Genomic DNA, 14,361 nt, shown 5'->3' with positions numbered 1-14,361 from the left:
AGGGCTAATATCCAGAAGGTACAAAGAACTAAAGCAGATTTACAAGAAAAAAACAAACCCATTCAAAGTGGGCAACAGACATGAACAGACACTTTTCAAAAAAAGACATTTATGAGGCCAACAAACATGAAAAAATGCTCATCATTACTGGTCATTAGAGAAATGCAAATGAAAATCACACTGAGATACCATCTCACACCAGTTAGAATGGCAATCATTAAAAAATCTGGAGACAACAGATGCTGGAGAGGATGTGGAGAAATAGGAACACTTTTACACTGTTGGTGGGAGTGTAAATTAGTTCAACCATGTGGAAGACAGTGTGGCGATTCCTCAAGGACCTAGAAATAAAAATTCCATTTGACCCAGCAATTCCATTACTGGGTATATACCCAAAGGATTATAAATTGTTCCATTATAAAGACCCACACACATGTATGTTCATTTTATTTATTTTTGAGGTGGAGTTTCACTCTTGTCACTTAGGCTGGAGTGCAGTGGCACAATCTTGGCTCACTGCAACCTCCACCTCCTGGGTTCAAGTTATTCTCCTACCTCAACCTCCTGAGTAGCTGGGATTACAGGCACGCGTCACCATGCTCAGCTAATTTTTGTATTTTTAGTAGAGACAGGGTTTCACCATGTTGGCCAGGCTGGTCTTGAACTCCTAACCTCAGGTGATCTGCCAGCCTCGGCCTCCCAAAGTGCTGGATTACAGGTGTGAGCCACCACATCCAAGCAGATTTACACTATTTTAAATAAATAAATCTATCCCACACGTGTCCACTTCTCAACTTCTTCCCTGCTCCCAGTATAGTCCAAGCCATTGCTGTCCCTCCCCTAGGCAGTCAGCAGCTAACAGGTCTCCTTGCTTCTGCTCTTGTTCCTCTATAATCTGTTCTCCACAGAGCAGCCAGACTGGTTCTTTTACAAATGCAAAATGGGTCATGTGACCAGGTCAAGCTCTCTAATGGCTTCTTGTTGCACTCAGAATAAAATTCACTCCTTCAGTCTATTTCATGATCTAGTTTTTGCCTACCTCTGATTGCACTGTTTGAGACTTATCTTCACTAGACTTCAACTTCAGCTGCCTTTTTCTTTCTGGTACACACTGAGCTCATTCCTTCCTTAGGCCTGTGACTGCTCTTTTCAGTCCAGCATGTTCCTGCCAGCCAGGCTTTCTGTCTTTCAGGTGTCTTTCACTGCTTCTGTGAAAGACTCCCCAATACCAGGTCTAAATCAGCACTCCTCACCTTATCCCCAACTTCTATCTTTCAATGAATCTCTCTTTCACATAGTGGCCTGTGTTATTCTTATATTTAGCGCTTATCATATATTAAATTATCTTGATCATTTGTTGATTGCTTGTCTGTTTCCTCTCCTGAAATATAAATTTCATGAGCCAGGGACCACTGAATCCTCAACGTCCAGAGAAATCCTGGCACATAGTAGTCACTTAATAAAGATTTGTTGATAAGTTGCTATAAAGAAAATAATAGGACTAATAATCCACTCTAAGTGAGGTCTCTGCAAGTCAATTTAGGTCTCTTCGTTTTGCTTCTATCTACATAATGCAAGAGTAATCATTTAGGCCAGGCATGGTGGCTCACACCTGTAATCCCAGCACTTTGGGAGGCCAAGGCAAGGGAATTGCTTGAGTCCAGGAGTTTGAGACCAGCCTGGCAAATGGCAACATGGCAAAACTCCATCTCTACAAAAAATACAGAAATTAACCAGGCGTGGTTGTGTGTGCCTGTGGTCCTGGCTTTAGGGAAGGGGGGATTGCTTGAGCCCAAGAGGTCAAAGCTAAAGTGAACTGCAATCACACTACTACTGCATTCCAGCCTGACTGATGAGCAAGACCCTGTTTTAAAAAAAAAAAAGATACTTCAGTTTGTTTTTAAGAATATCAGAAATCAGAAGTATTTTTAAAAATCATTTCCTTCTAATTTCCCAAGGATGTGCTAATTGTACTCCCTACTGATTACAAGCCTGATTTTTCTACTTTTATCTCTTCTCTCTAATCACAGTTATTAGATCTGTTGTCAGGTGCTTCTATTTCATTCATGGTAATATGTATTCAAATAGAGCTTTATTTGTGCACATCAGTTTAACATGGAGTCTAGGAGTGTTAACTCTTTGGAAACAGACATCTCATTTAGGATCCATATATCCTCAGTTTACGAAGCAAGTCACCTTTGAGCTAAATTCTTTTTGGAAGGTTGTTCTGCCTTGTGAAATGATTTTTTATATAAGGTGTCTATAAATGTAGAGAGGTGGTAAATGGAAATATAAATGACTATTTCACTTTACCCTGAATTATTTTCATAAATAATTCTAATGTCTGCATAAATTAATTCTGTTCTAATATAGGCAAACCTCAACAAACTCAAACACTGCCATTTGTTACAGGCCCTTTAGAAGCCAATATTAGCAGGCTAGGTATGGTGGCTCATGCCTGTAATCTCAGCACTTTGAAAGGCCAAGGCGGGCAGATCACTTGAGGTCAGGTGTTCAAGACCAGCCTGGCCAACATGGTGAAACCCCGTCTCTACTAAAAGAGACGTTTGTTAGACATCTCTAATAAAAATTAGCTGGGCATGGTGGTGGGCATTTGTAATCCCAGAGACTTGTGAGGCTGAGGCAGGAGAAACGCTTGAACCCAGGAGGTGGAAGTTGCTTTGAGCTGAGGTTGTGCCACTGCACTCCAGCCTGGGCAATAGAGCAAGACTGTCTTAAAAAAAAAAAAAAGCCAATATTAGCTAATCTAATATGTTAACAACATTTTATTCATTCAGTCAGTCAATAGGTTTTTTTTACTGAGCACTTACAATATGCCAGGTACCCTTTTTGATATTTGGGATGCACTGATATACCAAACAGACAAAGACCTCTGCTATCTAGGAACTCACATTCCAAGGCTGTACTCCTCAGACTTTGATGTTGGGATAATTTCCCATATTTAGAGGTTATTTATTTAAAATAACAATGATAAACCCATCACATATTAACATAAATAACATTATTATGAAAACAATTATATTTTTAAAAATATAGTGGAAGAGTGTCACTGTTTTAACATATTTATAAATCCTTAATGCCTTGTTTAATAGAAGAAGCTAGATTCTCAAATCTGCTCCTGTATTCTGTCTGTTTAGATATCACATATAATCTCTGGAAAACTCCACTGTATACTCATGAGAGAAATGAACATGAAAAAGGAAATTAATATCTCACATCTCAGTATGATTACGATTATAGATTTGACCTTCCAGACCTCCTGAAAATATCTTAGGACCCCCACCAAGGGTGCCTATACCACACTTTGAGAACTGCTATTTTAAAGAACTTTTTATGAATTTTTTTTTTTTTTGCTAATAAAATAGGGCCAAATTTAAGAAAGACTAATGCAATAATTAGCTTTCCTGAAACTATTGTTTTACTCCTCAGAACAGGTTATCTGATTCCGTATTAGACAGTATTTATTGATAATGGTAACCAGGAGAGATTATCATTAAGATAAAATTTAAAGTAAAATAGATGCCCCAAATAATCATTTCTTTGCAATAACTGAACATTCTTGTTTCTAAGTCAGTCTTGTGTTCTTGAGCATCTTGAAGTGCTTTACAAATGTTAATTAATTGAACATCCCAAGAGGCCAATAAAATGTTTCCAAATAAAATTTTTGTTCACTTTGTAAACAGTTTAACTAACAGGGTAGCAGAGCTTGTTTCCCTCTAGCTTGAAGGAAAGCTGTGAGGTAAACCAAAGAATTATTGTGTATTTATTGTGACTATAAACACACTATCTTGTCTCCAGACTTTTTTTTTTTCTTAGACAGTCTCACTTTGTTGCCCAGGCTGGAGTGCAATGGTGCAATCTCAGCTCACTGCAACCTCCACCGCCCAGGTCCAAGAGATTGTCCTGCCTTAGCCTCCCATGTAGCTAGGATTACAGGCACCTGCCACCATGCCCAGCTAATTTTTTCATGTTTAGGACAGATGGGGTTTTACACTGTTGGCCAAGCTGGTTCCGAACTCCTAGCCTCAGGTGATCTGGCCACCTCGCCCTCCTGAAGTGTTGGGATTACAGGCATGAGCCACCACATCTGGCCCAGACTGTTACAATATACCATGTTTGTCAGGAGAATGGACTACATTGTTTTAATGAAAGTTACTACTCGATATCCTTATTAATTTTCTGTCTCATTGAATCTAAGTCTCCTATCTGGGTGTTAGGATCGTTAGCTCTTGTTGTTGCATTGATCCTTTTACCACTATATCTTTGTTGCTTTAAAATCTATTTTATCCGATACAAGAATTGCAACTCCTGCTTTTTATTTATTTATTATTTATTTTTGCTCTCCATTTGGTTGGTAAATCTTTCTTCCCTTCCTTCCTGCCTTCCTCCCCCCCACCAAAAAAAAGAAAGTTACTACTCGCAATTGTCTTTACAATATTTGATTTCATTTTGTTTTTTACACCTTCTTTCCTTCCTGTCTTGTTCTATCCCTTCTTCCCTCCTTTCCACCCTCCTGTCTGCTTCCATCCTTCCTTCCTTAATTTTTTCAGGAAAATAAAAGCCAAAACTATGAAATTCCTCTAAACTTAATTTAATCATGAAATCTTAGCACACCTCCATGCCATGAAACATTCAGCTCTCTAGAAGTCGTCAGTTAAGTGACCTCAAACTCATTTTATCCCATCCACTGATTTTTAAGTCAGCCACAATAAAATCTTGTTACTCCCCAACTTCCCATCTCATTCAAAGTAGCTTCCCATCTCATTCAAAGGCAAAACCTTCAGATGACTTATAAAGGGCCTCTGACATTTCCAATTCCATGTCCTATTCCCTTCCCCCTTGTTTGAGCTTTTATTGTCACACTGACCTCCTCTTGTTCCCTGAATGTATCAGTAAGACACCCACCTCAGGGCCTTTTCACCTGCTGTTCTCCCTACCTGGAAGGCTTTTTCCCCAGATAACCCATGATCTGCTCCCTTACCTCCTTCAGCTCTGTGCTGAAATGCCACTTTCTCAGTGAGGTCTTCCCTGACCACCTTATTCTTAAAAAATGAAACTTCCATCCCAGAACTCTCTTTTCTTTATCTGCATATTTTCCCATATAACTTATCATCATCTGTCATACAATATGTTTCACTTATTTGTCTGTCTTTCCCCAACTAGAAAATGTACAAGAGCTGGAATTTGTGTCTGTTTTATTCACTGTGGATTTCCCATCACTAGAATACATAATAGATACTCAAAAAATATTTGTTAAATGAAAAAAAAATAAAGAAATTCCAAAATTCACTTTGACATGTTTCAGAATGAATAAGAATGTTGCCAACCAAGAAAACATGCTAAAATGTAATAAATAGGTATTTCCAGAAAATCATTCTGCCAGAGCTATTTCAGCAACAATCAAGGATAAGTGGATATTCCATTCAACATTTTCTGCTGGCTTCAGAATATTATACAGCTTATATTTTTGTTTGTATTTTTTTACGTGAATGGCAAGACTACCAAAATGAGTTCTGTTAATAGATAAATTTGTGAGCTGAGTGCAAATTCTCCTCTTGATTTTATATGAGAGAAGGCACTTGACTACCTTTAAACCTATCTTGTTTATTTCTTATTTTTTCTTTATGGTTTAAGAAAGGTATTGGCCTAAAATTAGTTTTATCAAAATAAACTCTCAATAACCAATCTAATTTTCTAAATGAAAATGTGTTATGAGTAAAGGTACTTATGTATTATAAAATCAAAGAGCACATACTAAGCAATTGTATATAATTTTTGATAAGAGTTTGAAAAGTCAAGGCCTTAAAAAGCAGGACCTTTAAGAAGTGATTAAGCCATGAGGCCTCTGCCCTCATGAATGGATTAATATAATTATCCAGGGAGTGGGTTTCTTATAAAAGAACAAATGTGGCTTCCTTTTGTTTCTTTCTCTTCGTCTCTCTTTGCCCTTCTCTCATGGCACGGTGCAGGAATAAGGCCCTTGCCGGAAGCCAGCCCCCAGTATTGGACTTCCCAGCCTCCACAGCCATGAGATAATAAATTTCTGTTTATTATAAATTACCCAGTTTCGCTGGGTGCAGTGCTCAAGCCTGTAACCCCAGCACTTTGGGAGGCTGAGGTAGGTAGATCACCTGAAGTCAGGAGTTTGAGATCAGCCTGGCCAACATGGTGAAACCTTGTCTTTGCTAAAAATACAAAAATTGGCCAAGTGTTGTGGCGGGTGCCTACAGTCCCAGCTACTCGGGAGCTGAGGCAGGAGAATCACTTGCACCTGGGAGGCAGAGGTTTCAGTGAGCTGACATTGTGCCACTGCACTCCAGCTGGGTGACAGAGCAAGACTCAATCTCAAAAAATAAATAACCAGTTCCATGTATTTTTTACAGCAGGACAAAATGGACCAAGACAGAGTCTAAGTCTAATTAATACTGGGAATGTGCACATGTGTGTGGATGGTGGGTGAGTATATTGTGCATGTAGACCTCACCAACCCTCAATAATGGCTGGCAGTGGTAGCATCAAGTCTAGCAGCTCTGAACTAGCAAACTGTTGAGATGTATCTGTGAGGATATCTACAAGTCATTTGTAACTAATGTTAAAGTACTTCACACTTCAGTTGGCTTTAAAATTTTTAATTCATGCTCAAGGTTACCCCTAGCACAATGCTTCTCAAGCTGGCTTGAATTATCATATGGCTTCCTTGAGTGGGAGTTGCAGTTAGTTCCCATGGGAGCATATTATTAATGTGATTATCCTTAATCATTTGTGTCTCAGAGAGAAAAGACTGAGAATTATTGGTCTGATTCATTTTCTAAGGAAAATTAGAAACCCTACAAAATAAAGAAGAAAGCAAACAAAGCTTTGATGTCATTATTAATAAGCTGGTGGGCCATCATTTTCAAGTAATTTGAGAGTGAAACACTTGAAAGCCATTCATCATGACCATGGTTTCAGGTGGTTAGAAGCAAGCTGCTGTAATGCATGTAGGTTCACAGGGTGAAATGGGAGTTTTAACATTTCCAAATGGTGCAATGTTATGCATTGACTCATTAACATATGAAACCCAACATCCAAAGGTAGATCACTTTTGGTTTTCTTTCAAATCTAAGATTTTTCAGAGCATCTGAGAAAAACAAAAAGTATTACTTTGTAAGAGAACCTGGGGCTGATTCGGCTTCCAGTAACATCTCTACACAAAATAGTAAACAATGTGTAGAGTAGTTATTATTTTTCCTTATGTGCTGTTAAAGAAACAGGCTGTTATGGAGCTGTATCTTGTATGTGATTCCATTGCTATAAATTAAAGAGGCCGAGTGCAGTGGCTCATGCCTGTAATCCCAGCACTTTGGGATGCTGAGGTGGGTGGATCATGAGGTCAGGAGATTGAGACCATCCTGGCCAACATGGTAAAACCTCATCTCTACTAAAAATACAAAAATTAGCTGGGCATAGTGGTGTGCATCTGTAATCCCAGCTACTTGGGAGGCTGAGGCAGGAGAATCACTTAACTTGGAAAGTGGAGATGTAGTGAGCCAAGATCGTGCCAGTGCACTCCAGCCTGGCGACAGAGCAAGATGAGTGAGAGAGAGAGAGAGAGAGAGAGAGAGAGAGAGAGAGAGAGAGAGAGAGAGAGAGAGAGAGAGATAAAGGAAGGAGGGAGGGAGGGAAGAAAGAAGGAAGGAAGGAGTGTAGTATTGCTATGACAGTAGCTTACCATAAAGAGCTGTAATAAATAAATCATGACGTGTATAAATGCAAGACACTGACACACATAATACTATCACTGAAATGTGTATATAGTTTTATAATGATAATGCACATAATTTCTCATCTAAGCTTTTGCACTGGGTTCCTAACTGGTCCCCTCAACTATAATTTTTCCTTCTTCAAATTCACTTCATACTATTTTCAGACTAATCTTCTTGAAGTGCACTGCTGACGTCCCTCCGTTGTTTAGAAATCATAAATGCCTACGACATTAATACCTATAGAATAAAGTTCAAACCTGAGTCTGCTGTTTCAACCATATTTGCCACTACTCTTTCCCTTAAGGTGCCTTACTTGAAACTAAACTTCTCCACTCGTGTAGTTGTCCTGCCACTATGATTTTTCTCCGCTGCTGGGAATTCTTGTTTCATATCAGAATCCTACATGATTTTTAAGAATTAGCAAAGCAGATTCTAATGGGGAGACAGTTCTAGACCCTTGTTATACCTATTCCTTGGATTTATGGGAAAGTGAAAAGTCTCCAAAAGTGCAAATATTTGCCTGCTATTTTTACAGTATTCTCTCTGATGTATTTTTATCATAGCCTCAGAAACTTTCGTGACAACATAATACATTCAAAACACTGTAAAAGTCCCATTTTTAGAGAATATGTCTGGGGGAAGCAATCCCCCCCTCACACGCAACTTGGCACCCTCTTCAAGGCTCTTCTCATATGACACTGTCATCATAAAGCCTCATATCTGATTTTCTCAGTAAGAAATGATTTTCTACTTCTTTGCAGAGTTGACAGGGAAAAAAAAAAAGAAATAATTTCCACTCCCTTTGACTCTCATTATACTTTATATCAATTTCTCCTATTCATTCAAACATCCGTGTGGCCTCTGAGTGTCTGGTGCTGAAACTGCAAGAGTAAGAAGCATCCTGCTGCTAAGCACTTAACTCTCTTATGTGTTAGTTGTGTTTGGAAGGGTTGTTCTAGTGTGCAAAAAACAGGTACACCCAGGCTACCTCCTAATCAATAGCAATATATTGTGAAGCTCTGCAGGAAAGTGAAAGAACAAGAAAGTGTCTCAATAGCCACATCAATTGAGAAAAGAACCTTTCCCAGGATACGGCCATGCTTGGGCCCCTCCAGGCTCAGAAGCACTAGCTGTCTGCCTCCTCTGGCCATCCTCATCCCTTCAACTCAAGCAACACATCATCAGTTACCCTTTGTTCTTTTCTGCTATCACCATGACTTAGCAGTCTTCCATCTCTGCTTCTCAACTCCAGCAACATTATCAACAAATTTATTCTCTCTGCATGTCTAATTCAAATTTCTGGAGGGTGAATTTGAACTAGCTAGCTAGTGAGTGACTTATGAGCATTAAACTCCTGTATTGGGCAGAGTTCATGCCCCAGACCAGCTCTAGAAATAGGTTGTCCATCTCAGATCCAATCTTCTAAGTATTAGGATGTATAATGTATATAAGAAATAATTCTAACTTAAAAAAAAATCTAGGTGAACTAAGTCATGTCCCCACAGCTTTTGCATTTTGCATGCCTGCAGAATTTGCACCACATGGATGCCACAAGGTTTATGGTTTGTACCTTCTACAGTGGCAGGTCGAGTTGCACTTGGAACCACTTGAGTCATGGCTGGGGTGACCAAGGAGCATTGCAACAGCAACCACAGAGACTCAGTGTGGCTCTGGGCAGTGGGTTCATGAAAACTGACCCAGGCCTGTTCCTTCAAACCATTGTGTCGTTCTAGAATCTGGGCCTGTGATAGGAGGGGCAGCCTCTAAGGGCTCTGAAATGCCTTTGCACATTCTCCCATTGTTTTGATGAATAGCACCTGGCACCCTTCTATCTGTATTAATCTCCTTCAAAAACAGTCACTTGGCCACACCCTCAACTTGTTCTTCTGAATACACCTTTTTATTCTCTACAGGGCCAGGCTTAAAACTTCCAAAATCTTTTCATTCTGCATCTCCTTTGATTATAAATTTTGTCTTTAAGTCATTTTTTTCCTTTTGCATCTTACTGTATATTGTTAAAAGTAGCCACACAGCTTCTTCAATATTTTGCTTAGAAATGTTTTTCCACCAGATATGGTAGCTCACTGCATTTAAATTCCAGTTTCCATAAAGCCCTAGAGTATGGACACAATCTGGTCAAGTTCTTTGCCAATTTATAACAAAAATGGCCTGTAGTCTAGTTTTCAATAAGTGATCTCTCGTTTCTATCTGAGACCTTATCAGAATGGAATGGCCTTTACTGTCCATATATCCACCGACATTTTGATCATGGCCACTTAAGTAATCTATAAGAAGTTCTACACTTTCCCTACAACTTTCCTTGTCTTTTGAACCCTCACCAAAATTGTCCTTAAGGCTCCACTCACAGCAATTTAGACTTTTTCTAGCCTGCTCATCCAAATTCTTCCTGCCTCTACCCATTAACCAGTTTCAAAACTGCTTCCACATTTTCAGTATTTCTTATAGCAACAGCCACACTTCACCTCACTTCTTGATACAATTTTTTTTTATCTTACTCCATTTTATGCTGCTATAATAGAATAACACAGGTTGGAAAATTTATAATAAAAAGCAATAAATTTTTCACAGTCCTGAAGGCTGGGAAGTCCATTATCACAGTGCCAGCATCTTTCAAGGGCCTTCTGGCTGTGTTATTCATTATGGAAGGCAGAAAGGCAAGAGAGCAAGAGAGAGCAAGAAAAGAAAGGGGTGAAATGCACACTTTTATTAAAACTGCACTCCTGAGATAATGGCATTAATCCATTCATGAGAGCAGAGCCCTTATGACCTAATCATATCTTAAAAATCCCACTTCCTAACATTGTTGCATTGGAGATTAAGTTTCTAACACACAAACTTTGACACAGTCAAACCATAGCAGATGGCTATCAATATATTAGACAGTCAGAGCATCGCTTGTCAGAGCAGACCTTTATTATAGCTGTATGTATTGTTTTATATCCCCTACGTGATTGTAAGTCCCTTAAAGACAGAATCATGTTCCATTGGTCTTTGCATCCTTCATAGAGAGTACCTAAGTACCCAGAACAGAGTATATGCTCAATAAAATATATTAACATGTATCCCAGATTATGCCCTTAATATAAACCCCATCCCTCCCAACAAAATACTGTGAAGTATAATCTCATATTGGTTACTCTTCATGGTGGTTATTTATTACCCCTGTTCTCAGTAACAGTCACATTAAAATAGAGTTTCCCTATTTCATATGTAATTCTAGCCAGAGGGTACAAAGCCTCAACTAAAGGTAGGAGTGGACGTGGGGGTAGTTTGTCATTTGCTTTTTTTTTTGAAACAGGGTTTCACTCTTGATGCCCAGGCTGGAGTGCAATGGTGTGATCTCGGCTCACTGCAACCTCCACCTCCTGGGTTCAAGTGATTCTCCTGCCTCAGCACTGCCCCACCCCCCAATATCTGGGATTACAGGTGCCACGACCACATCCAGCTAATTTTTTGCATTTTTAGTAGAGATGGGGTTTTACCATGTTGGCCAGGCTGGTCTTGAACTCCTGACCTCAGGTGATCTTCCTGCGGCCTCCCAAAGTGCTGGGATTACAGGTGTGAGCCACCATGCCCAGCCATCCTTTGCTTTTGTATCCACTATGAAATATATTATTAACAGTTTTATAAGATTTCATCAGAGCCTAGTGCCCCTGCACACATAAAAAATGCTGAAGTAATTACCAAGTAATATTTTAAATGTAGTAAAAAACAATTTCAGGGGTGGAGCAAGAATGTGAAACAAAGTTTCATCTTAGGTGTCTCAAGCACATTTCTAGTCTAACTCTGAGTTGGCAGCCATCTAGAGGGTCCACATTAAGACCTAGATGACATCTTTAAAAACAGAGATAAACTAATGTATCTTCTGTTTTATGATTTTCTCTTTCAGTAATTTGTTGTTTCCTCTTTTTTATGTCTTCTGGATTGTATTTCTAGGTAGCAATCCTATACAAAACATTTTTATTTTTATTGTCTTTAATATTATTCTCCTGGAACATTTTTATCATTAGGTTCTTTCTCATATTCTTCTTGTATTAAGTTCTGAGTTTATACTCTGCAAGATTTCTTTATTTCTCTAACACAAATTATTCATAACTGTATTTTGTCATACATATTTTTATATGTGCATATTTCTTTTAGTAATGATTCCTGAAAAGAATACCAATAAACATAAGTCCATAAAAAATGTAAAATGTTTATGTAAAATCTCATTTTACTTTCAAAACACTTATCAAATATGAATGCTTTCACCCCAAAGAAAATGATTTATTTGCTTTTCTTGCATGATTACCTCAGTATGTGAAAAGAGAAACACAAAATCATTTTGTTAGACATTTAGTTTGAAAATTTTTCATTAGAAACATTGCTGCTTGAACTGAAAGAATGAGAAGAATGAGCATAACATTCCCAGTAAGAAATTTTTTATGGATATTTGCAACAGCACTAACTTATGTTTCAATTAGAATAATTCTAGCCTAAAACATTAACAAATTAAAATTAAATGAATGAATATTTTCCCTTTCTACTGGAAAAATAAATCAGGATGAATTATTCAGTCAGCTCTATTTCAGTATACCAGCCATCAATTTTAACCTCTTCTGTTGACTTGAGAAATTATATACATAGTTTCCATATGAAATGTTTTGTTACCCAAGTAATTCAGGTTCCTATAACATAGCTCTCCAATATTATGCATAATGTATCACCACCACTAGCCTTGATTTCTATTCAGCAAGTCTTTGTCACAAAGCATCCATGTAGTTAACAGAGATAAACATATTTACCCAAAGCTTTATGTACTACCTGAATTTTCCACAATGAAAATATTAATAGCCCAAATGGCATTCTATTTTATCACTAAATGTTCTTGCTGTTTATTATTTGTCGATTAAGCAATGCTGATCATGTACATCAACTAATACCATCCACATACAGAGAGGCCTTTGCAAATCTCAGTATCACACACCATCTGTGCACTGCTCCCACAGGATTCCGTAGGAGCTAACAATATGTTTTAGAGTAAGAGCTACCCTGTGGTTGAAAATTTCTCTTAAAAAAATCATTTTCTGTGTTTATTTGGGAACAAGGACTTGCGATGTTCGACAGCATCATTTGCTTTCATTTTAGGAGATAATTTTCTTTCCTAATTTTTTTTTTTTTTTTTAAGATAGAGGCTCACTCTGTTGCCCAGGCTGGAGTCCAGTGGTACAATCTCGACTCACTGCAACTTCACCTCCCACATTCAAGCAATTCTTCTGCCTCAGTCTCTGGAGTAGCTGGGACTACAGGCACATGCCACCATGCCCAGCTCATTTTTGAATTTTTAGTAGAGACAGGGTTTCACCATGTTACCCAGGCCAGTCTCAAACTCCTGACCTCAAGTCAAAGTGCTGGGATTACAGTCGGGAGCCACTGTGGCTGAGCAAAAGATAACCTTTTTTCTTTTCAGGCCCCAAGCCAAGTGACTTTAAAGGTAGATACAAGTTATTTTATAACAGCCTAAAGTAGAAGCACAGTCGTAATTTGAGCCAGGCCCTCAACTTTCTCATTCATATTTATAGTAGAAAGGCGTAGTGAAAGAATTGGACAATCTTTCTTTTACTTTCTAGTTTGTTCTCTTAAGGGAAAGTTTCCCTTTAAGTACTCAGCGCAGTTTTCAGAAATTAGTTCCCCCTAGTAACTTAGGAACCCACAGACTTCCTACCTCTGGTTTTGTTGTCCTTAAGGATCCACACTGCTTTTTTTTTTCTTTTCTTCTTCTCTGCCTCACTGTACTGTTCAACCAGAAAGGATAATGTGTACATCCATGATAAAAAGGAAGGTTAACGCTAAAATTATTTGTAGAAATTTGTATTTGGAAGCCAGGCACGGTGGCTCACGCCTGTAATTCTAGCACTTTGGGAGGCTGAGGCAGGTGGATCATGAGGTTAGGAGTTCAAGACCAGCCTGACCAACATGGCAAAAGCCCGTCTTTACTAAAAATACAAAATTATCCGGGCACGGTGGTGCACACCTGTAATCCCAGCTACTCGGTAGGCTGAGGCAGGAGAATGCTTGACCCTGGGAGGTGGAAGTTGCAGTGAGCCCAGATTGTGCCATTGTACTACAGCCTGAGCAACAAGAGAGAAACTCTACCTCAAAAAAAGAAAGAAAGAAAGAAATTTGCATTTGGACTCCATGATAGCTATTAAAATGGAAATAGACATATTAAGGGCCAGTCATGAAGAAAAAACTAAGGTCAAAGATATATACTAGCAGCAAACAGAAACAAAATTTGATGCAGCTCAACACATTTGGCTAGGAGGTAGAACCCTTTGATTTATACTTTATTATCCTCCCAGTCTTACTACAATCTCTGGCAAACTGGGGAAACCAAATTTTGCAGTCCTGAGCCCTCTCTGACCACCTCAAGCCTGGATCTGGTACCTTTGCTGCCATTTTGCTTATCCCTATGGGAGCACTGCCTTTGTTTCTAGTTTACCAGATTGTACACTTCTTTAGGACAAGAGTTATATCTTGTTCATTCATTCATTTATAAAATATGAACTGAATGTCTACTATGTACCAGTCACTG

The sequence above is a fragment of the Callithrix jacchus genome, chromosome 9 (genome assembly GCF_049354715.1).
Source record: "Callithrix jacchus isolate 240 chromosome 9, calJac240_pri, whole genome shotgun sequence".
NCBI classification, from domain to species: Eukaryota; Metazoa; Chordata; class Mammalia; order Primates; family Cebidae; genus Callithrix; species Callithrix jacchus.
The sequence above is the reverse complement of the archived record's forward strand: the minus strand, read 5'-3'. Positions refer to the sequence as shown.